The sequence below is a fragment of the Podarcis erhardii genome, assembly GCF_964252035.2.
Source record: "Podarcis erhardii genome assembly, chromosome: Z".
Lineage (NCBI taxonomy): Eukaryota > Metazoa > Chordata > Lepidosauria > Squamata > Lacertidae > Podarcis > Podarcis erhardii.
Genome location: NC_138504.1, coordinates 6,463,229 through 6,489,102, shown reverse-complemented (window position 1 = coordinate 6,489,102; position 25,874 = coordinate 6,463,229). Strand labels below are relative to the sequence as shown.

The 25,874-nt window shown below is 42.4% G+C and overlaps 1 long non-coding RNA gene across 1 annotated transcript in view; it reads left to right on the top strand.

Moving 5' to 3' along the window:
• Nucleotides 1-25,874, top strand: part of LOC309334118 — a 589,555-nt gene that overhangs the window by 486,442 nt on the left and 77,239 nt on the right. The gene's annotated exons all lie outside the window — the stretch shown is intronic.

Sequence of the window (25,874 nt, the reverse complement as noted above, 5' to 3'; positions counted from 1 at the left end):
GTTGGCATATTACAGGCTGCAGCAATTAGGGCAATTCTTATTTGTGATGAGCAACTTGATCATGAAGGAGAAAAGCTCTGCCAGAAGCATGGAGGGAGCATCTAAAAGATAAATCTCTGCAGCAGGCCATCTCTTTAAACTTGAAGAAAGGCATTTTAGTGACGTGTCACTGCTGCTTGCATGAATGTTGCATGCAGAACATGGAGTTAATAAAATATACAACACCTGCTTTGGCTGAGGCTTGTTATTCTTAGTTCTGAACCGTTCCAAAAAGGCTGCCAAGTGACCAGGTGTTCTGTAAGTGCTGCAAAATTGGTAAAATTATAGCCTCTCTATTTTAGCACTTATGAATCTCATCTAGGTGAGTGAGTAGACCCATTAAAAGCAGTAGACTTCATTTGCTCATGTGCATTGATTTCAATGGGTCTTCTATGAGTGTGAGTTATTTTGAAACAGCCTACTATTTAAGATTACATTGTTGAGGGGATCCATTTAGGGTCATCTTCTCTCCAGGGTCAACTTCTCTCCAATTAGTTCCATGACCAATTCTTCTAGGTTCCAGGAGTTAGACAGATAGATAGATTTTTCCTTTTAGTATTTAGCTTGTGCACTTACCCAAATCATGTGAATGCAACTGATGTCATTCATGAGCGCAGCATTGTATCATTTGAATGCCTCTCTGATTTCATTTTCCATCTAAAGAAAACCCTGAGCATTTGAAGAGCAATGACCGCTCCCCACTTAAAACGGGGGGTGCCTTTTGCGTGGACGCATGGAGCCCTGGATCTGGAGTGGCCCCATCAGCATAGGCTTTGCCTTCCCTCAGGTGGGATACCTGGAGGTCCCCGCCTACCCCAGTGAGTTGTCCAATCCCACCTGGGGGAAGCGTTGCCAGGGAAACCAGGCCAGGTAGGAGGAGGGATTACCTATATATATATTCAGTATTAAAATGCCTACAGGGACATTTGGTGATGGAATTTGCTACTACAAGATACAGTGATGGCCCATAAATTAAAAGAGAATTCAAATTAATTGCTACTAAACCTGATGGCTATATGTAACCTCCAGGACGTGTGGCAACAGGAGATGTCCACTGACAGTGTGATGCAGTGGTTAAAGCATTAGACTAATACCTGGGAGATCAGGGTTCAAATCTCCACTGAGTGACCTTGGGCAAGTCACAGTCTCTCTTTTTTTTTTTTAAATATTTATTAGAGTTTTTGAATACAAATGCACCAATAATAAACAATCTTACTTCTATCACAACGTAGTTTCATCACTTCTTTGGACTCCCTCATGTCTCCCGCTCCCATTTACATCGTTAAAAGGTTTTTCCAAGCAAATTATCAACTTGTTTACGATCTTATATCCACTCATTTAAGTATAATCTAGCAATTCTCCATAAAATTTATGTTTTCTTTAATCTCACTTATCATCAAATTCAAAATCTAATTTAGTGGTGGCCAATTTTTTATAATCTAGCATCCTTCTTAACATTCAACCAAATTACAATGTTTTTGTAAATACGTCTTAAATTTCTTCCAGTCTTCCTCAATCCTCTCTTCTCCCAGGTCTCGGATTCTGCCAGTCATCTCGGCCAGTTGCATATAGTCCATCAGCTGCATCTGCCACTCTTCCAGTGTGGGTAGATCTTGCGTTTTCCAGTTTTTAGCAATGAGTATCCTTGCTGCCGTTGTTGCATACATAAAAAATGTTTGATCCTTCTTTAACACCTTCTGGCCGACAATACCCAAAAGGAAGGCCTCTGGTTTCTTGGTGAAGGTATACTTAAATACCTTTTTCAGCTCATTATATATCATTTCCCAGAAGGCCTTCACCTTAGGGCATGTCCACCAGAGGTGAAAGAATGTTCCTTCATTTTCTTTACATTTCCAACATTTATTATCAGATGAATGGTATATTTTGGCAAGTTTAACTGGGGTCATGTACCATCTATATATCATTTTCATTACATTTTCCTTCAGAGCATTACATGCAGTGAAGTTCAGCCCAGTGGTCCATAACCTTTCCCAGTCCTCAAACATAATGTTATGCCCAATGTCCTGTGCCCACTTTATCATAGCCAATTTAACCATTTCGTCTTGTGTGTTCCATTTTAACAGCAAGTTATACATTCTAGATAGTACCTTAGTCTTTGGTTCTAACAATTCTGTTTCTAACTTTGATTTCTCCACCTGGAACCCTAACTTTTTGTCATTTTTAAAAACTTCTTTAATCTGAGCATAATGTAACCAGTCTCGCACTTTGTCCTTCATTTTCTCCAAACTCTGCAATTTCCAATTGTCTCCGGGCAAGTCACAGTCTCTCAACCTAACCTACATTATAGGTTGTTGTGATCAAATGAGTAGACAAGGAACCATGTATGCTACCTTGAGATCATTAGAGGATAAAGTTGGGATATAAATGCATTTTTTAAAAATAAAATAAAATGTATTGCTTGTGAGCTTTTCCAGAGACTACTGGCTGGTTCCTCTGAGAAACACAAGGGTGGGCCTAATTGGCCTTTAGTCTGACCCAACAGTGCACTCTTATATACTTTTACAGTGGTGCCTCGCAAGACGAAATTAATTCGTTCCGCGAGTTGCTTCGTCTTGCGATTTTTTCGTCTTGCGGAACGCGGATTCCCTGGGTATTAACAGCTTTAAGAAAAAGGAAGCAAACCCACAAGACATTTTCGTCTTGCGAAGCAAGCCCATAGGGAAATTTGTCTTGCGAAGCACCTCGAAAAACGGAAAACCCTTTCATCTAGCGAGTTTTTCGTCTTGTGAGGCATTCGTCTTGCGGGGCACCACTGTATTCTTATTCTCTGAAATATATTTTCTTTAGCCATATCCTTCTTAATGGCTTCAAGAGAGCAGGAAAGGAGGGGTGTGACCTTGCTCCTGCTTCTTGATCTCTCATTGACTTTTGATACCATTGACCATGGCATCCTCCTGGACTGGCTCTGGGGAGTGGGAATTGCATTGCAGTGGTATCAATCCTACCTTCATGACTGAGTCCAGAGAGTAGCATTTGGAGAATGCCTTTTGGCCCCCTTGTGGCCATGCCATGGGGTGCCACTGGGGCTATCTTATCTCCAGTACTCTTTCATGTCAGCATGAAGCTATTAGGAGTGGTCAGTAGGACTTTGGGGGTGAAGTGCCAGCAGTATGCTGATGACACTCCTGAATCAGGAGAGGCTGTGCAATCATTGGGCCATTGCCTGGAGTGAGGAAATGGAAGAGGAAGAACAAGTTGAACCTGAATCCTGGCAAGACAGAGGCACTGTGGATGAGTAGCCTCCATGTCTGAGAAATTGGCCAATTGCCTTCCCTAGATGGCGTTGTGCTCCTCCTGAAATACTCTTAGTAAATAAATAAGTGATCTGACATTTCTGATTTGAAGCAGTAATCAAATCAGCCATGAACAAGTATTCCAAAGGCAGAACGCTTTTACTGGCTTACCTCTTCTTCTTTTTTTAAAAAGGAACTCTCCTTAATCGAGTCTGTCTTCCCCTATCTAACCTGATTGATTATATGCATTTTTCTTATCACTGGCTTGTGTATGAACACTGGGCTAAATTGTGGCTACATTTAATGAGGCAGAAATGCCTCTCATAATATATCAACTTACACCTTTTGGCTGCTCTTATTTTATGCAAAGCTCTCTCCCCTGCCCTAGCACAGTGACTGATCTTGCTGTGACAAAACAGTATCAGATGCAGGAGTCAGCATTTCTTTTATTTCATTGGGGGTGTATGTCTGCATTTCAAAAAAACAAAAATCTAGTGCCACAAATGTAAAACCATTACCGGTATATTACAGCCATCTGAGTTCCAAAAGGTATTTTTTAAAAAAACAACAACAACAATGTTCACCATTGCTAGTGTCCTTGCAAGATCTAGGACTGGGCTTCGGTCAATATGGTTTATAGATGGAATAACCAATATAGTGCTTTCCAAATATTGTTGGATTACAATTCCCATAATTTTTGACCATTAGCCATGCCTAAGCCATGGATGAGGCAAGGTGAGGTGGGGACCTAGAACAGCAGAAGCCCAGGAACCAGCATCTGCCTCATATGTGCAGTTCATTCCCAGTGGCCTTCATCCATGAAATCAGTTGCCTGGACTGAAAGTCCCGCCTTCCCACCACCCTCTAAGTCCCCTCCTTTCCAAGGCTTTCCCCAAGCAATTGGAGGCTGTGCCTGCATGCAACCTGTCACTGCTCTGCCTGTTTCAGCCCTCTTCTGGTTCTGGGAGATGTCAGGAGGAGCTTGTCACAGCAGAAGGGGGAGAGATCTGTGGCTGTTCACCAGTCTGACTCATGTCTGCCTCTTTACCTCTCTTCTCTCCTGCTTCATCTTCTGCCCCTGATTCTTGACTTCTCTCTGCCATAGACTCTCCCAGCTCACTAAGCCCCGTTACCCCTTCAGCTTACAACATCTCCTCTTCTCCCTCTGACCACTCTTTATTTTCCCACCACCAATCCCTGGGCTCTGAGCCTTCTCTTAGTGATTCACCAAGTGGTTCCTCCCACCATTCCTCTGTGTCCAACCAGTCCCTGATACTTGGCTGGAATGTGTCCTTGGACTCTGATAATACTTCTTGTTCACCTGGGTGGACGATAGAGAGGGATGTGTGTGTGTGTGAAGAAACTAGCCTCCTAAACAAATGTAAAGTTTACATTAAGAATGATAGAATTGTACAGTTTGAAAGAACCCAGACAGTGATCTAGTCCAAGCCCCTGCAATGCTGTGCCCAGTTTTGCCTCTGGCTCTGTCCATTACTGCTATGTGGCCCTTGGAAAAGAATGTGGTCATTGGGCTGAAAGAAGTTTGACATTCCTGCAACAGAGTTCCAGCTTCCCAGTGTAATCATGAAACCAGGTTCCCCCCTGGACTTGGTTGACTTTTAGCAGCCTCCAACATTATAGATCCTTCTCCATCTAGGACAAGGTCACCTCAGACATCTGTGTCAGTGAACCTTTAACGTGGAACACAACTTAGAACATCACACTCCAGGTTAATTCAGAAGCTTATCAGTACATTCATCTTTGGCTTTAAAAGACAATCTTCTGCCCTCTAATAATAAATTTAATTTTCTTTCTTTCTACAAGAGATGTCATCTCTGGGGGGAGGAAACCCCTAAAGTTAATAGAAAACTGTCTGTCAACTAGTACAGAAATCTCAGCTGAGCTGCAGGAGAGCAGATATTTAAGGAGGCATATTCCCTCTCCTCCACCTCATACAGTAAAAAGTGGAAAGAGAAAGAGAAAACTTTTATGGCACCAAATTTCTATGAGGTTCAATTTTCAGTGGGAGAAAAAATATGCCATTGAGGTCACAGGAAACATTACACAAATTCACTACCTTCAGAAATGGGGGGGGGGGAATGAATGTGGCCATACATCTTAATGGAATGATTGACAAAGCAAGCAGTAAGAAAAACTAACTTAAGAACATAAGAAAAGCCTGCTGGATGATACCAGTGGCCCATCTAGTCCGGCACCCTCTTCTCACACTAAGCAAACAAATGCCTATGGGAAACCTACAAGCAAGACTCCATCAGAAGAGTGCTCTCCCCTCCTGTGGTTTCCAGCAACTGGTATTCAGAAGCGTTCTGCCTCTAACTGTGGAGGCAGAGCTTAGTCACTGAGCTATTGATAGCCCTCTCCTCCATGAAGAAGATAGGAGAGTGGGACAGGTTCATTTTGTTATCAAGAACTAGTGTAACTGGGACCTCAAGAAGCACCAGCTTCACAATAACTTTCCTGGAGGCACTTGAGATGGAACAATGCATTGGTCTTCGCATTATATTATGCAAATAAGTATAAGGACATAGAAGGCAGCACTGCATTCTAAGCAAACCAAAAGAAACCTAACATGACTTCTATGTATTGTACTTTTTTCTGTAGATGGTGGTGGCTCAAAACTATGCAGTGCTGCCTGTGAGGGGTGTCCTCTGAGCCAGAGAAGTGATGCTTTGGCCTGGAGAGACTGGTAATGAGAGTCACTAGCTCCATAGATTATGCGTTCTCTTTTTCGCTGTACTCCATGTATTATATTACAGTTACAGGAAATGTTTCTAAATTTGCAGCTATACATATAAATATGCATATGCAAATGACATGCAAATCTGAGTCCTCTCTTTCAGTTCTGGATTTTGTGTGTGTGATACATTAGTGGCTGTGTTGAAGGGAGATTTTTTTTTCCTTTTTGCAACACAGAGGGGGTAGTGATTATTTTTAATTCCCCAAATATTACATTTGCACAATCAGCTGCATTTTGCAATCACACCACTTTATATTAGCCCTTCTTTGGGCAGACCAGTCTCTTTTCTTTTCCCACGAAACCTGCTACACTCCAGCAAGTGTGACTTTACCTCATCCACTTGAATGTTCATTGTTTGGATGTGTGTTGCTCCCCTCCCCTCCCCTTCAAACTATCTCCTTGCTACTCACTTTCTCTGCCACTCATTGCCCATGATAGACTCTAATCAGTTTTGATGACCAACTTCTACGTTGCGTAAGAGAGAGGCAAGGTAAGCCTGTAATTTGGACTACTATTGCAGAGTGATTGTAAATGAACAGCATGAGAGTAGCAAGAAAATGAATGCTGCTTTGGGAAATCTTGCTATTTGAGCAGAAGAAAAAGTTTAGTGAGATGAAGGGAAGGAAGGAAGTTTAATACAAACAATAACAATAATAATAAACCAATTTTCAAAAGGAAGCTTTTGGGCTCCATGTTGTCTTATATTCGTTTGTTTAACTTCTATCCAAGTTTCATGTGTCTTGCATTGGGTTTCCAAGCATCCTATGCAGGAAGATACACAGGAACCTGCCATATACCAGTGCAGACTGTTGGCTCACCTAGTATAGCACTGTTTACACTGACTGGCTCTGGTTCTCCCAGATTTCAGACAGGATCTTTCCCAGCCTTAGCTGGAGATGCTGGGTAGTGAATCCAAGATCTTCTGCATGCAAAAGCATGTGCTCCACTACTACCATATGGCTCTTCATCACACTTCACAGTATACAATTTTTTAAAGCATCTGTCCTAATTCTTCTGCATTTCATAATCTAATAGGAATGGAACTCTTATGAACTACTGTAGAATCAGATGTTCATGTTCTTTTGCACTGCCCCTTGTATCAGACAATTCAATTCAATCTGTTGGTTGTTAGCAGGGAGTGGCAGTCAAATGAATGCAATGTGGCCTTGCCAATGTTTACCCCGGATGGGAATAAGATGGAGATAGCAGCCAGGTTTCTGCAACATGCAATGAGGATTTGTGAATGTCACACAACAGTATTTTAACTGTTCGATGCAGATTTTGTTGAGTGATTTTATTCTACTAAATCTTTCTGAATTTTGTCTATACAGTGGTACCTCGGGATGTGAACAGGATCCATTCCAGAACCCCGTTTGCATCCTGAATGGAACGTAAGACGCGACTGTGCGCGTGTTGCGTTTTGCTGTTTCCACGCATGCGTGTGATGTCATTTTGAGCGTCTGCACATGCGCGAGCGGCGAAACCTGGAAGTAACACGCTCCGTTACTTCTGGGTTGCCGCAGAGTGCAACCCGAAAGTGCTCAACCTGAAGCACATTCAACCCGAGGTATGACTGTATACCAATAAAGGTTTGAGACTAAGATTGAGCGATCTTCTGCATGTTCCACCAGTGAGCTGTAGGTTCTCCCTTAGGGTTAGGTATCAAAGCAAATTGATATTGAGATTTCATAGAATCGTAGAATGGTAGAGTTGGAAGGGACACGGAGGGTCATCTGGTACAATGCTCTGCAATGCAGGAATCTCAACTAAAGCATCCATGACAGGTGTCCATCCAACCTCTGCTTAAAAACCTCCAAGAGAGGAGAGTCCACCACCTCACCTCCCAAGGGAGTCTGTTCCATGGTTGAACAGCTCTTACTGTCTGTCAGGGAACTGCCATTGGAGCCAGAGGAGGAGGGAGGGCTCCAGAGGGATGCCGGAGAGCGTCCTAGGAGGGAGAGAGGCAGCCCATCTGCTGGGGAAGGAAATCAGCGTAGCACCAATGGAGAAGGGGGGCAGATGGGGGAATCGGCGAGGGGGCTCCATGACTCCTCGCCGGAAACCAGCGGGGAGAGAATGGGTCCTCCGCTGCCCACACCCTCCTTGCGCAGAAGACTTCCGCGCAGGGAGAGTAGGCGGAGACTAGGCGTCAAAGAGCTTCTTTGCTGGAAGAAGTTCAAGAAACGCCCACTGACCGATTCTGCCAGCGATTGAGGCAGCCACGGATGGGTGGCTGTCCGGACAGAAAAGTTTCACCCAGGTAACCCGGCCAAGCGTGGCGCCGATTTACGCATGAGCAACCCCCTAGAACCATTACACTGTCAGAAAGTATTTCCTGCTGATTAGTTGGAATCTCCTTTCTTATAACTTGAATCCATTGGTTTGGGTCCTTGTCTGTGGAGCAGGAGAAAACAACCTTACTCCATCTTCCATTTGTAGGATACCTTGGGAGGAATTCAAGGTAGCGCTAAGTTAAAATTGATTTGTGGCATATGAGTTGCCCTAGTGGAATGGCTCTTGTACAGTAGGAGGCACAGGAAGCCAGTGTGATGGTTCTCACCCATGCTTTTTTTCTTAAAAAATGTTTAGGGGTACTCTCATTTTCCTATTCATATTGAAATACTGCCCCTCAATGAAGTTGTTACAGTAAATGCCACATTGTTAACATGCGGGGGGGGGTGTGTGTGTGTGTGTTGGTACTGTGGACCCTTGGGTACCTTCAGAATAACAGCACTGCTGGCACCTAATTAAAAATGCTGATAAAATTTATTAGTACATCTACAGTCTTACTTTTGATTAGGGCCAGGATTTCTTGCACTTCCTTGCAATTGGAGAAAAAGCTCCCATTGATACCAGGACAGCTTTCCTCCTATTGCAATAGGAGACATGGAATGGCAGAATTCAGTTTGGGATCACAATGAGGACAATTGAATCTCACCTCCCTCCCTCCCTTCCATAGTCCCAGCCCAGCTCTTCCCCACCTCCCATGAAAACTTCTTTAAAAAAACCTAAAAACACCGACCCATCTCCTTCTGCCCTTACTGAAAATAACATCACATCTAGTTTGACCCTGACATGCCTATGGTTTGTTCTGCTTTCACAAAAATGATCTCTTTGCCTTACTAGAGCAAAGGGAAAGGTAAATCTTTGGAGGGGATCAAAAACAAAAAGGAGATATAATATAGAGACATCAGTGAGAGAAGTGGTAGTTTGCCCCACCAAAGGCAAAGAAAATAAAATAAAAATGAAATGAAACATTGCGCGACCCCATCAACACAGAAACCATGCCTCCAAGCGGAAGCTAGAAATAGATCAAAACCTTTGACAAATGATCAAAGCGATCACAGAACGAGAAAGTCATTCATTTAACTGGCGAATTCCTAAACTGGCAATCTTTCGCTATTTGTAGCAGATGAAAATCTTGGTAAAAGCTTGTAGCAGCCCAAATTGTAGATGGTTTTTTTTCAGCCTCAACACACAAAAAAGGGGGATGAAGAAAAGACTATTTCTCTTTGTTGTCGCCACGCTTTATTGCTTTTGACATATCATTGAGCTTTTCCACAACTTGCTCATCTAATAACATTGTCATTGTGGAGACCTGACAGAATAGAGGGGTAGTAAAGCACACACATACACAGACAAAAACACACATACCAAAATATGGTAATGATGAAATACCAGTAAATAAAACTGGGTCATCTTGAAAGGCACCACATAGAAATATCTGAGCTGTGCAAGATTTCAGGGGTTCCAGGGTTCATATTTCCTTTTGGCAATGGGGCTCAGTGGAGACTGTGGTATCTTTCTGATATATGGTTTATTTACAGATATATACAACCTGAGCCTGTGATGGAGCGGTTCAAATCATCAACACACCCAAAGGGTCATGTTTCTACCATAGCAACAGCCTTGGATTGAAGCAGAGATCCGGCATGGTTCTCTCTCTCTCTGCTTGCTGCTTTGCTCCTTGGTCACATCACTGCTCCAAAATTCTACTTCAAACAGGCTTTGTCTATTGAGGGAGGGGGTTCCACCCATTTGCCATCTCACACTGAGCCCCTTGATCCTTTGTTCTCTTAATGACTCAACACCCAGATGACCTCCCACCAGGAAGCTAGCTTGACTTGATTAGATTTCAACACTTGCTGAATACAAGTATTAGAGGGGTCTGGCACCCACAAATGCATAATAATAACACCCAAGAAGCATCTGTTGGACCTTTGGACATTTGCACTGATGTAGCAGGGCTCTTCTTGTGTTTTTAAGCTTAACTCAAAACACTACTCCAAACACTACTTTTGGAGCTAGATGAAGGCCTTTGTCTATGCATTATGCACATGTAGCACATAGTTGTGTATTGTGGGGGTGAATAACTTCAGGCTTAGGGACAAAGTGTGACCCCCTTGGCCTCTCTCACTGAGGATAGTGCTGATGTTCAGGAAAAATTTGCCCAACCCTCAACAACAGGGATTCTGCAGAGGAGTGTGCTAGGCATTGCAAGGATTTCCCCATTTACATGTAGGGCTGAGCCAAGAATTTGTGGCATGAGAAAAGGAGATTTGTGGACCCTCTCCAAAAATAATTGGTTATGTGAGATCACATACACATCAAAAATGCCCTGCCTTCTCCTTGAATGATAGAATATTTTAATTCTTCATAGTCTCCTGTTCCCCTCCCAGAGCTATAGTTTCAAGAATGGCTTCACTCACAATCTAACCTTTTCTCAGGGAACACTGATTGTTGTAGCTCTGGGAGGATAATGGGAGGGGGGCTTCTCCTAACAATTATCAGCACCCTTAACAAACTACAGCTCTCATAATTCTTTAGGGGATGCCATGTCTATTCAGAGTGGTATCATAGTGCTTTAATTCTATGGTGTAAATGTGGCCTTAATCATATTCTGTTTATTTTCTATAATATATATTAATTTCATTATGCCTACTCTTGAGTAGAATTAGCATTGGCTACAGCCATGGAAAACTGTAATAATGATTTTTTTAAAAAGCAAGAAAGGAAAAAGAAGTGGCTCTTTGAAAATAAAAGAATGACTGAAAAACTAGGAGACGTTAAATATAGGAGAATCTATGGTGGAGCCTCTAAAAATACCTGGAGAACAAAAAATTCTTTGGGTCATTTAAAATGTTTCAACTTTCCCTCCTGCCTGCATAGCTCACAAGGCAGCCACATCCCCCAAAGCCAAATACATGTGGGACTGATAGCCAGAAAGGGAGGCGAAAAAAATGCCATCCTTTTATTAGACATTGGAAAAGGAAAGGGGTGTGTGCGGAGAGGGAGGGAAGAGAGATCAGACTTGTCAGATCAGAAAGAACCTGAATGGAGAAAGAAGTCTGGGAGAATCCTGTTTGAAGTGCTTAGATGCTTTATAGTAAGTGTTTGGTTTCTTTCTTCTTTAATGCTAAAAATGATGCAGGTTGAATAGCTGAAGGTAGAACAGGACAGTGACCAAGTAAAGAAGTTTAAGGGCATAAAAAAACTCAAACCACTTTCTGGGGATCTTAAAGGGATACACACCAGAATAGTAAACAGCTAAAACAGGCATAGGCAAACTTGGCCCTCCAGATATTTCTGGGACTACAACTCCCATCATCCCTGACCACTGGTTCTGTTAGCTAGGGATGATGGGAGTTGTAGTCCCAAAACATCTGGAGGGCTGAGTTTGCCTGTGTCTGATCTAAAACAAGTTTCTAACAAGACTTATTATAGACACTGTCAGGAAAACTAGGTGAGGAGGTGATCAAAGAGAGTGGGTTTAGCTTTTTGAAGCTCATCTTCTTTGATTACCGTCTTTAATTTGGGAAATAGTTTTGTTTTCCTGTCAGTTTGCAATGAAACCTCAGAGAACTTGGGTGTGAAAGGGTATCGATCAAGATCTCTATTCTTCCTTTGATTACTTTAAGGACATAAGGATATGCCATAGATGTAGATCAGCTCCATATTCCAGTTTATCATGGCTTCCCCCAAAAGAATCATGGGCTGGAGGAGGAAACTGATGATTAACTGTTAAATACCTTTACCCCATACACAGCTACAGTTCCAACTATCTCCTGATAACGGGGACCATAGATTATAGAAGTCCTTTTTTGTTCCTTCCATTGCCAGGACCTTGAATTAACTAATCCTCCACTCCTTCCTTTCTCTTTGCAGAGAGCATTTTAATAAATTGCTTTTAGCTCCAACAGAAAATTCCAATTTCTGACTCACATTCCCCACCCCCTTCCTTTTGTACTTATAATCTATAGGGCTCAAGGGATGGGTGAGAAATTAGTTTGCATTCAAAGGTGAATCTCTCTAACTCACACAGTACTAAACAACCTGAGAACTGAAACACAGCCACATTACACTGAAATGTTGATAACTTTTCATGAAGATTTCTTCCCCTGCAGCACAAATCGCTGCAGAAATGTGGAGAACTGAATTTAGGACTGGGGAAAAAATGAAAAATTGAGGAAACAAAAAACCAGAGGTACTCCCAAGCTACCTACCTGCTGCTTCAGATGGTGTGTAAGAGCAGGCAACCTCCCATCTATCTGGTCTAGTAAACCACCCAGTAACAGCATCTCAGCCTTATCTGGGCTGAGCTTCTGTTTTTTTGCTCTCATCCAGTCCATTACCAAGGCAGGACAACAGTCCAGTACAACCACTGCCTCACCTGCAAATGTAAAGAAGTAGAGCTGCGTGCCATCAGCATATTGCTGAAATCATACTCCAGACCTCCAGATAACCCCACTCAAGATTTCATGCACAAGATAATCAGCATAGGGGATAAAATTGAACCCTGAGGAACACCACACTGAAGGCTCCATGGGACCGAAGAACAGTCCCCAAGCATCACCCTCTGGAAACATCCATCCAAGTAGGAATGGAGCCTCTGCAAAGTGGTGTCACCCACCCCTAAATTGGACAGTTGCTCCAGAAGGATATCATGGTTGATGGTATAGGAAGCTGCTAAGAGGTCAAGGAGAATTAATAGGGACACATTTTCCAAGACTTTCTCCTGACAGAGGTACAGGGCAACCAAAGAAGTTTCTGTGCTGAAACTGGGCTGAAACCCTGTTTTAAATGGATCTAGAAAATCAGTTTCCTCATGAGCTCCTGGGACTGGTGCTAATCAAATAACCAACAGTTGTAAGGAAGTAATGCTACTCATTATGCATGGAAGTGGTGTGTGTGCTCGTGCACACACACGTGCATGCATGCATAACAACCCACACTGCAATCTCCAGGAGAATTCTAAATCAATACCACCCAGAGGAATGGAGCATGTTCACACACTTCATCTTTGCTTGGCAGCAGTCTCTTGATCACCTTTTTGATCTGCTCACCCCACCAGCAATTTCCTTGATGCCTTTATTGATTTTTTAGCAGATTTCAAATCTCTTTGGCATACACAACCTCTAGAAAGTAAAGCCTAACATATTGCTCCCCTCTATATCGTTTCCACTTGCACTCCATAAGTGTCTTATATATTGATACTAGTGCTGAGTTGAATGGTGTCCAGGTTCGATTTTTCCTTTTAAAGTAGAAATTTGTGTTTGTGTTTGTGTGTGTGTGTGTGTGTGTGTAATCTTGCTTTTCTTTATGGGTGTTTATAGCCACTATTTACCTTCTCTGCTGTTTCTTAAGTACCCCTTTCCCCCTTCATTCATCCTCAAGTATCCCAGCCAATCAAGGAGAATCTCATAGATGTGATAGTTTTTCTGGGACTTCCCTCCAAGGTGCATGCGATGCAATTCTTCTGCACTGGGGTAGCTGCTTCTACAGCATCCTGGGGGTTTTGTGAAGAACAGACAAAGGAATTGACTGCTAGTGTTCAGGTGTAGATAAGAACTATGTGCGCCTATCTCAGGGACATTCTGGTACCAGTAATCTTTTTGGGAGCAGGTTTGGCTCATTGGGTACAATATTATGCACTGTGGTGGCATCAACTTAGACTTCATCTTAGGCCCACATGTCTTGGGTCTCTAGATGGTCCAAACTGTGTCCCCTAATTGAAAAGCAGATGTGGCATTGTGAGCTCCCTAAAATGCTGGTCATCTATCTGAAATAAAATGACCTGTGCTCCCACAAAGGTTTGGCTATCACAGGTACTTCAGGAGCCTGATGAATGGCCAGCCACATGTACACATTGTTTGGTCATTGTGGATGCAGCCCTGTCAGTGGAGGGGATCTTGGGAGCCCCACAAAGTGGATGTGGCTTGATGGCAAGTCAACAAAGTGGTGGTATGCTTTGCCTTGTGATCCATCACCCCCTGTTCAAGCCTGAGGACATGGAGTACACCTCTTGAGTAGCGGCAATGATACTTAGCTAGAAGATATTTGTTCAGGCCTCCTAGATTGGCTGCATAGATAGCTGGGGTTGGTATCAGACTGTAGCACCATCCTTCTTTATCATGGAAATGACATTGGGCAGGATGAATGTAGTAAATAAGGCCCCAATAAGGGACTCCAGGAGAGGATTTGCAATGGCATGCCCTAAGCTTGAGTTGGAGTCTCTCACTCTTGTCACGCTGTGAGATCCTGCATGCTTGGCTTGCACCATGGCAGGGTTCAACACTAGCCAATTCCCATGGAGGGAGTGTTGATGCTTCCCAACCACAATGGAGTGCCATTCCACCAATGAGCAGCTGATCATTGCCCTACTGCCATGCCAACCCTTCCTGCATGCTGCAATCAAGAAAGACTTAGCTCAGTTTTCACTCAGCTCCTGGTGTCCTGCTCCAGTTCTTGTCCCTACTCTCACAGACTACAGAATGCACCTGCCAGGGCAATACAAAAGTGTGTTATAGTAGGAGAAATTATCTTCAATAACATGTATATTAGGCAAACTTGCCTACAAAATTGCGTACAAAAGGAGCTATTTGCACTAAAATGCTGATTGATTTTAATAAGGACTTTGAGTAAAAAAATAAAAAGGTAGACATGTGGAAAACTGAACTTATGGTTGGAAAAATGAGAAACTGAGAGAACCCAAAATGGCACATTTACCCATCTGTAGGTCATAATAAAGTCATTTCAGTTCAATCCTTGCCATTGTGTTTTAATTAAATCTGGCGAATGCATGGCAAGCAAATATCCAGGAAAAAGCAATGATATACCCCTGAATTTGATTTTAAGCATTGAAGCTGTCTCCTTAGCTTGAGAAGCAGCCATCGGCAGTGCAACACAATGCATCACACATTTGACACTCCTTGAAGAGTGTGCTTCTAAGAATGACAGCAGAGGGACATGAATTATCAGGAACTCTGAATCTTTGGGGACTGACAACATCTGTAGGAGTCAAGCTCCAGCTCCTCAATTTGGAAGGAAAGCAATTAATTAATTCAAAAAAGGGGGGGTGGAATCTGACAATGTTGATGCTTATAGATTATGGTCCCACTGGTTTTTAAATGGATGACACATCAGAAGCCTTCTGCCAAAATATGCAAAAATATGCATAGGAGATAAAGTGAGGTCAGCTACTCAGCTAGTGTGATTTGATGTTCTCTGAATGTAAGACTTTCTTATAACTAATGCAACAAAGCAATTTATTAGAGGCAGTTATTGCTGCTAGTAGCTCAGATGCCTTGCAAAAATGCAGTGTGCATAGATCGTAAACTGCAGGTGTGCATATTTAATCTAAATATAAGGAAGAATTTCCTAACAGCAAGTGCTGTTGGGCAATGGAACAGCCTGCCTCAGGAGGTGGTGGTTGGTTCTTCTTTGCTGCTTTCCACATTTAGTAGAAAACATTAATATTACTGAAAGCACCCTCCTGCTTTTGCACCTTATTACCCTTTTTCTTTTCATAAGTTTTTCTACCAGGGCAAGAAATCAGGCTTTGGATGACTGTCTCTGCAATGAGAACTGCATCTACTTCCAATGATGGGCTAACTCAAGCCAAGTAGTGACCATCGAATACAATATTAGTTCTTTGTAGACATCTGGTTGACCACTGTGAGAGCAGGATGGTATCCCCACCTCACAGTATGCACACCTTTTGTCCTTTCTTTTTCTTTTTCTTTTGGTTAGAGATATGCATACAAAATTCACAGAAGCATGAATTTTAAAGGTTAGCTGTGATTCAGTTTGTGTATTGGTTCAGGAAGCACCAATTAAGTAGGTTTGCATTACAATGCAAATGGGGGGTGGGGAAGCCCCTATTTTTATCTCAGTCTACTGCTGGCAAATCCATTCTGGATTTTCTGAAATCTACTACTGGAGTTTTGCTGAAACAAAATAAATTCATTCCACGCAACACTTTCTATAATTTTGGGCACAGCCTTGGAAGCTGCCTAAGATTGTACAGAGAGCTTTTCTGTTTCAGAGATTCATGGTCCACACGTACTTAAATAACTTAACCAATATTTCAGCCAAATTCATTAAAGCATATATGGTAAATGGGTCAACATAAATGAACAACTTAATGAAGCTGTTGAATAAGAAGGAGAAACTGGCACCACATATTATATTAAGTACCAATTAAACAATTTAAGTCAGGAGTTCCGAGGCTTACCCTGGATAAAATATACCTTTTTTTACAACAGCTCCAACCCAAACTAAAATATTGCCATTTTATAACGAATTGGTTGAAAGTCAGATTTCTTGCCTAAGTAGTTCAGAAAATGTAAAGTGGAAGAAGCAGTACTTAGGGGGGGGGGAGGTTCTGATATTCATATACAGTGGTACCTTGGTTCCCAAATGGCTTAGTTGTTGAACAAATTGGCTCCTGAACACCACAAACCCAGAAATAAGTGTTCCGGTTTGTGAACATTTTTCGGAAGCCAAACGTCCGGCGCGGCTTTCACTTGACTACAGGAAGCTCCTGCAGCCAATCGGAAGCCGTACATTGATTGAATGGACTCCTGGAAGGGATTAAGTTCGAGAACCAAGGTACCACTGTATTGTCAAAAGAGCCACAGATGCCAAACCAAAATGGCTGCTGCTTCCACAGGAGGCAGTGATGGTGTCACCAACTTGTAGGGCACCTGCTTTTAAGTCAGAGAGACAGATTGGGAATGCAGCTGGTCTACTGTTGCCCAGTAATATCCCTGCTTTGGCTGGCTAAGGTTTTCTCTGGGGTATTGTTGGAGGACCCCAGGCAACACTAGGTGACTTCAATATCCATGTGGAAGCTACTGCCACCTAGAGACTTAATGCCCTCTATGACAACCACGGGTCTCTCTCAAATGGTCATTGGTCCAACACATAAGGCAAGCCATCCACTTGAGGTCCTATTCATCCAAGTGATATGAGGGATGGAATCAAGATAGGATAATCATAGAATTTTAGAACTGGAAGGGACCCCAGGGCCATCTCGTCCAACTCCTGAAATGCAGGAATCTCAGCATATTGTCCCTCATCCAATTTGAATCCATACCAGAACATGCTTAGCTTTGCAGATGTGCTGGTGGTTTTATTGCTGCACCACTAGGTGCACCTCCACCTGCTGATAGACTTCAAACACCATCAGTGAAGCCCCTATGGCCAGTGGATAGGAACTATGGGGGTTGTTGTTCAACAGCATCTAGAGGCACCGGGTTGGACTACTTTAGCACCACTCTTCTGTACTATTCTCTGTTGCCAACATTTAGTTCGCCTTCTTTCCACAGCCACTAGTTCTTGCCTCTAAATTAGGGTTGCCATATTTCAATCAGCGAAAATCTGGCCACAAAAGCTGTTGAGTGTTTTTGTTTGTTTCTTTGTTTGGGGTTTTTTGTGTTGGGTTTTTTTGGGGGGGGTAAAAGTTTTTAAGCTATTTTTAAGGAAATTCACCAAAAACGACACTGCCAACGTGGATTGCTATGTCTGGATTTTCACGGACACCCCCCCCCCCAATTTCCACCTAGACACTGCTTCCAACTGCAGTATTCTGGCTATGTCTGGGAAATTCTGGACTTATGGCAACCCTATCTAAACCTCATTCATTTGTTGATGCCACAGCCCCCTGACTCTTCCAAACATAGTTCCCTCTACTACCTTGTTTTTCTATGAAACCCAGAACAACACAGTTATGGCAGAAAGGCTGAGATAATAGGATGTAGGTGAGTTGCTGGCAGTGTTTGGATCTTCATTTCTCAGCTTAATAAACAAAGATATGAATAAGCCTTGGGTATGTCTCTGAATCCACTTCCATTCTTCCTTATTGGTGTGTAGGTCTCCTATGAATGATGATTTTACCAAAACTGGGAAATATTAGTTGCCAATTTCAGAACAAGCCACAACCTTAAACTGCAGCTTCGAGCTGGTTTAGGGTCCTGGATTGTTCCCAAGCTAGTAACTATAGTTTGCTAGATGAGATGAAACAGGAAAATGCAGTTAACTGCAAACTTTTGTGCTGCATTCAGACACACTATAAAAGGGGAATAGAAAGGACTGCATGTACTGGCATTAGACTCATCATATTTCTGACTTTTATGGTGAGATATGGTTGTTCAAAGTGGGACATTGCCATGCTTAATATATTATTATTATTATTATTATTATTATTATTAATAATAATAATAATAATAATTTTCTTTTTACACAAATTGTAATCATCACAGAAATACCAGCAAGCAGAAAGAAGCAACAACAGCTTCCTCTGATGATGAGAAAAATGCTAGTAAACCTTACATTTTCACTCTTTTATTAGAATAATATAATCATAGTTGGAAGGGACCCCAAGGGTCATCAACTCCAAACCCCTGCAATCCATGCCTCCTTCTTAATATTCATACTCCTGGAATTTAAAAAATAATAAAATGGAGCTCCATCCTCTTGAGCTATGGTTAGCCCTTGTACTATATACAATATTGTTGTACTATTACTGCACAACAATAATGAAGTCATCATTAAGCTTATTGTTTGGATGATGGATACTGAGAGCTGCTCCTGGGCTTCCATGGAGAAGAATATACTTGTTATTGTCTATACAAAGGACATTGTCATCATTTGTGTTTCAAGAATTCAATTTGCTTTGCTTTTCAGATTCCTGGAGCAGTGGGGGGGGGGGAGCACTTGTAAGTTATTCCATTACATGTTAATAACATCAACTAGAAGTGTTGTGAAATTGCTTTTTCTTTTCTGCTTCTGCTGGTCCTGGAGACAAATTTATATCCATGTTATCTTGCAATCGAAGGAAGGAAGGAAGGAAGGAAGAAAGGAAGGAAGGAAGGAAGGCAGACCCCTAGCAAAGTTTCACGGCAACCAGCATCCTCTTAATGCATACTCTTTTCAGGTGTCAACTTCAGGTTACATGTCACCAGTGAAGACAAAGTAGGGTTCGTCTAGATGATACAATGGGTATGTACCCTTTCCTGATGTTTTGTCAGTATATAATCCAACAACAGCTTTTTTTCAACCAGAACTCATCAGAACTCAGTTGCAGCACCTCTCAAGTGGGAGCTATTGCCATTATAAGAGAACAAGGGAGGAGTTCATGGTGAGTTCTAGCACCTTTTTATCTAGATAAATAACCCTGAATCCAACCATCAACATGGTGCTTGCAATTATGGCTATTTTGCTTGTAAAATGGTAATCACTTCTGTATGAAACCTGCCCTCTATTCCCTGCCCCCCCCCCCCAGTTTTCTTCTCTTACAAAAGTGGCTCCTGGTTTATTTTATTTTTATCCTGCCTCTTTCTTGGGGTGCTTTAGAATATATTTAGAATATCTTTATACTTTTGGCAGCTGTAGGGTTAAGCTTCCCTCTCTGGTACAATGTGGCTGAGGGTGGTGCTTACACTTTCCTTCCATTCATCCATTTTTCCAGGGCTTTGTGTTCTCCTTAGATGACCACACTTCCTGATCCAATGTGAGGAAGCACACAGGAAAAAGCTATCACACAGTCTCTTCCCCTGGGCTTTAGTTGAAGCCCAAGGAAGCTGGTGATTCTGATTATCAAGTGCAGGGAAGGCCATAGCTCAGTGGTAGAGCACCTGCTTTGCAAGGACAATGTTCCAGTTTCATCCACGGCATCTCCAGGCAGGGCTCAGCGCAACTCCTGCCTGCATGCAAAAGCTGGGTAACTGCTGCTAGCAGTGGCGTAGCGTGGGTTGTCAGCACCCGGGGCAAGGCAAGTAATTTGCGCCCCCTAACCCGTGGATTTGCGCCCCCTAACCCGTGGATTTGCCCTAACCCCAGATGTTGTGCCCGGTGCAGCCGGCCCCCCCTGCACCCCCCACGCTACGCCACTGGCTGCTAGTCATTGTAGATAATACTGAGATAGATGGATCAATGCAGCTTCCTATGCACCTGAGATCAGAGAAGTCTTTACTTTTAGTTTCTTTGGGGTGGAAATCAATCCACACTGCCTTATTTGAAAGAAAAATAGAATTTCCTCAACAAAACAGCAACCAACAGCTGCCAGGAACACAACTGACAATTTCACTAGCTGCTTACAGATATGTCCTGCCCAAACTATCATAGGATTTTCAGGAAGTGTGGGCTCCTGGGAATGTTGATGAATGCAGACCACCGGAGAGATGATTTACAGAAAGAAGGAAGCAAGACCCTAAACCATTTTGAAATTATGCTATGCACACAGATAAAAACACCCCACACTTGACCCATGAGAATTCCACCTACAATTTCTCTCACCTTTCATAAGTCTCAAGCAAATTTATTTCCTTCTTAATTGAGGGAGAATGGCAACACACACCATTTTCAGCACAGCACTAATTATAATACTTAGCAGACCTTTCAGACAGACATCACAAGGATGTGAGTGGGTGGAGACTAGAAGAAGCTCTTAAAATGATTTATTGAAATCAGGGCTTTTGATGTTCAGTTAATAGTCACAGGACAAACCTTTGACTGAATAAAGCTTTGCCAAAGTAAATCAATTTGAGTTACTGTCCTCCTTCATCTATGCCTGAATCTAGAAACATGTTGCATTCAATGTTTGAACATATTCTTTCATAATTCAACAGTTTGCTCCCCCCCCCCCCTTGTTTAGCTATGGATATGTGTCATCTTTTTATTTATTTTTTAAAGCAATTGCCTTAGCAGGATGAAATCTGGGAATGTTTAGTCGGGATGTTGATTGCTCTTTTTGGAAACATCTGGCCCAATTAAAGTCAGGCTGTGGATGCCATCTCATCTGAGTGGCACAGGGAGGTTAATTTGAATGTGCCCCAAAGGCAAAAATCTGTTTGGTGCCTTTGGCGGTGGGGGGAGTCTAATCAATAAGACACATATTTTTGTGATGGATGCAAACTTTTTACAACTAGATAGAAACATCTTGCCTCTTTTTGTTTTCAAATAGGCCTCTGGAGTTTCAGCATACTTTCAATAGGCCATGGCTATGGAATTTCCAAATCCTGAAATTTGAACGATATCGTAGGGATCAGAGGTGCACCAAAGTAAGGCCTATTGCATCTAATCAGGCAACCAAGTCAGCATGTATAGGATTTCAGCCATACATTTTTGTCCTTGTGATTTTTAATTGTGTGATAATATTTCATTATTATTGTTAGCCACCCAAAGAACTGGGCAGGGCTCTTCTTGTTTTCTTTTTTTTATGAGTTGGAACTAGTGGTGCTGCTCAGGGGAAGCTCATGCAGGTGAGCCCCAAGTTATTTACAGAATGCAGATCCCATGCCCCTTTCTCTCCCTTTTGTAACTGAAAAAAAGATTTTATTCTTTATACTTCAAAGTCCACCATCTTCACTCACTGGATACATTTATTGCACATCTAATTATCCGTATGCAAATTCTATGCAAATTTGCCCATGTCCTCAAAGTCCTTTAAGTAGTACCAAGTACCTAACACAGGGCTGCCACCAGGGAAATCTGGTGAGACTTCGTCAAAAAAAAGCTCAACAATTCTGGGCAAAACTTTAAAAAGCTCCACACTTTTTGAAATATGGCATCCCTAACCTAACAACATCCCTGGTTGGAATCCAGCTGAAAGGACGAATGGCATACCTAAGTTCAGTCTGGTGCGGAGCTATGCACCTGATGCTGGTTCTTCTTTTTACTAGTGCAGGTTGTGCACAGGTGAATGGGACATTGCATTAGCTCTTCCTTACATGCAGGAACATGACTGGGATGCCAAGTGTGGATACAGACAACTGTACACAATTTTTATTTGGAAAGCCAACCTGACATTGGGGACACAGGTAAAAGCAAGGCCCACTGCAGTCTGCAGGAACATAGTGGTACAGTGGTACCTCGGTTTAAGAACAGCCCTGTTTATGAACTATTCAGTTTATGAACTCTGCAAAACTGGTAGTAGTGTCCTGGTTTGCGAACTTTACCTCGGTCTAAGAACGGAAGCCAAACGGTGGAAGGGCACTGGCAGCGGGAGGCCTCATTAGGGAATGAGGTTTAAGAATGGTTTTGGTTTAAGAACAGACTTCCGGAACAGATTAAGTTCGTAAACCGAGGTACCACTGTAGTCTCATAGTGATATAGGTTGGGTCGCTTCCAAACCTGTTATCCTTTGTTAAAGCAATGGTATCTTAAAGAGTTAGCTAAAAAGAGATGTGTGACCATAGTGGCAAGTGAACATTCTTCCAGAAAGAGATAGGCATTTCTCCACCCACCTCACTTGGCTGGAGACTATGACATCCTAGGAAGGAAAACAATAGGCCAATGGAGTTAGTTTTTGTGTGTGGATTATGGCTGATGCTGGAAGCTGGAGACACAGATGCTTGTGGTGCTCTGTAATGAACCCAAAACTCTGTTTTGGGGATCCTCTGGAAATTTAATGGGGAGGCAAGATCTGTTGCAGGGTTAATGCTGTGAGCCCATCCAACTTGTGCTCAGGTGTTATATATATATATATATATATATATATATATATATATATATATATATATGCTTTCGTAGATTTTCACGGGTACAGGAATGCAGGTTTATATATATATATATATATATATATATATATATATATATATACACACACACACACACACACATGCAAATAAATTCATACGTCCTAAAGACACCACAGTCTCAATTGACCTTCATTCTATGGAAACTGAAATCTGAGTAAGTGCTAGAACCCCTGGACTCCCTTATGCTCAGAGATTGGGGTGTGTGCAACAATAGAAAGCTGCCTTATACTGAATCAAATGATTGGTCCATGTGACTCAGTGCTGTCTATAGTGGCCCAGCAGCAGCTGCCCAGGGTTTCAGACAGGAATCTCTCCCAGTTCTACTTGAAGATGCCTGGAATTCAGCCTTGAACCTTCTGCATGCAAGGCAGGTGCTCTGCCACTTTGCTTTGGCCCTTCCTATCTTGGGAATGCCCTGCCCATGAGTGACACATGCAAAGGACATGGATTACAGACCAAATATATGCTCTTTATCTTGAAAGGCCTCTCTCTGCCCATCTAAATTAAAGTTGGTCATTTGTGTGGTTTCCCATCTCTCAGTATGTTGTCATCAAGTTCTAAAAAGACATACTCCTGACTTTCTTTTTAGGCAACAAGAATGGAGTCATCCCTCTCATAACCAATTTTGAAGCTGAAAATACTTTTATACCTCATTGGAAACTGGCAGGTAACTGGCTGTTTTGATCTTGAACACCTTTTTGACTCTGCATATCATATTCTGTTGAGCTCAGGTGCACCTATAACTAAGTTAAGTCTTAAAAGTTATCTACCAGAAACAAAAATTGCCTGAATGGTAATCATCATCATCTTCCAAAACAATAAGATAAAATCCAGAAATCAACATTTCAGCCACAGGACAGTGTGTGAATGTGAATGAGGGCCAATTGCCTTAATGTTCACACCTCTATTGAGGAGAGGTTCCCCCCCCCCTTTTTTTCTCTTTGATGCAAGACATCCAGAGTAGTCTATGAACAAGCTTGAAGGCAACATTGATTTTGTGATCTTTTCTTTTTCCTTGAGAGAATTGCTAGTGCCAGCTAGTAATTGCATAGGGAGAAGTATTGGAACGATTTATCTATCCAGAGGATTCCCTTCCTATTTGTGGCTAAAATGAACTAAAAATGTGTTTCCTCCCCCACACTTTCCCACCAGTGCGATTCTTCAGAAAACTGATAAACCTAAGGACATTTCAATACAACCAGAGATGTTGCAGCATTGAAATCCATGCTGGAGACATGATACTAAGTGTGTCATGGTGCCCACAGTGTTGCATATGGAAAGCTGTCTTATACTGAATCAGACCATTCGCCCATTAGTATTGTCTGCACTGACTAGCAGTAGCTCTCCAGGGTTTCAGGCTGATATCTTTCCTAGCTGTGGGGAGATGGGTAACATTGAACCTGGAGCCTTCTGCGTGGAAAGCTGCCAGCTTTTCCAACCATTGACTGTGGAGACCATGTAGGAGTAAACCATGTGTTTTGCCCTGAGCATTCAGGAGGAAGAACACTGCAGTTTCCATCCCCCTTACTGCAGTTTCCATCCCCATCATTCAGCCCAGAAACTGAGGTCCAGCACCAAGGGCCTTCTGGCGGTTCCCTCACTGTGAGAAGCTAAGTTACAGGGAACCAGGCAGAGGGCCTTCTTGGTAGGGACGACCACCCTGTGGAATGCTGCGCCCCCCTCCCCATCAGATGTCAAGGAAATAAACAACTAACTGACTTTTAGAAGACATCTGAAGGCAACCCTGTTTAGGGAAGTTTTTAATGTTGATGTTTTATTGTATTTTTAATATTTTGTTGGAAGCTGCCCAGAGTGGTGGGGTAATAATAATAATAAATAATAATAATAATAATAATAGGTGCCTGTGCTTCCTGAAGAGCAAACAAACATGCTGTCATCAGTTGTACTAGCCTGCAAGTTTATCAGGTCCTGCTTGCAGGCTCTCCAGATAAATTTGGTTGGACATTGTGAGAACTGGACTAAGGCCACATTCACACCATACATTTGGAGCACTGTGATACTACTTTAAGCAGTCATTACTATATCCCCAAATCTCTGAACCATACAATAATAGTTGGGAGATGTGAAGAACATTCAACACTATTTGTTACGATGCCCATTATATACATCCCCTAGACAAAAATTCCTTGATTACATCCTTTGCTCTCTCTCCAACCGACCTCCCCTTGAGCGAATCTCTATTTTGCTGGCTGGCAGTAATGTATTTATTACTGCACAGGTTGCAAAATTTGCCTTGGCTGCAAGTAAGTTGAGAGCCAGGCACCAATAAAAGTATCATAAGGGGGAGTGTGAGAAATGGAGAGCTTAACCTATGCAGGTGTGATTTTTGCATTTTTATATGTTCGCTTTGCTGTTGTTGCTGTTCAGTTTTAAATTAAATATTTGTATTTTACGCTTTGTGACCAATTGTGATGGCTTATAGCTTTTAGCAATAAAGATTTAATTCATTCACTTTAAGCAGTCACTGCTTCCACCAAACAATGCTGGGAGATATAGTTTGTTGGGTGCTATATTATTATTACTTTTTTGTAGGGTAGGTTTGAAATGATTCCTGCTTTGCTTGTACATGTTATTCTAAAGCAGCAATGCTGCAGCAAGCAAAGGCTCTAGCAGCTCAGACAGCTGCCTGTGGCTGCAAAGCCAGACAAGATGTGTGTGACTGCTGCCATGGAAACAAAGGGGCAGTCCATCCTTATTGAGCACAGGATATGAGCTCAGTGTGTGTCATATGACCTGTACAGGATGTACATGGGTGGAGTTTGGAGTTTTCTCTCTGTTTGTTGAAGAGAGCAGACATCTTTTACTGTATGACTGCTAAAGACAGGAATAAAAGCAATGTAGATACATTTCTGTCTGAGTCTGATTCCCCTCCCTGGGGATATGCTGGAGAGCAGGGAGGAGGAGAAGCAGTTGGTGTGTTTTTCTCACAGCCTGAGGAAAATCGCCGGAACGGACCTCATGTGTTTGACCGCCGGAGGGAGG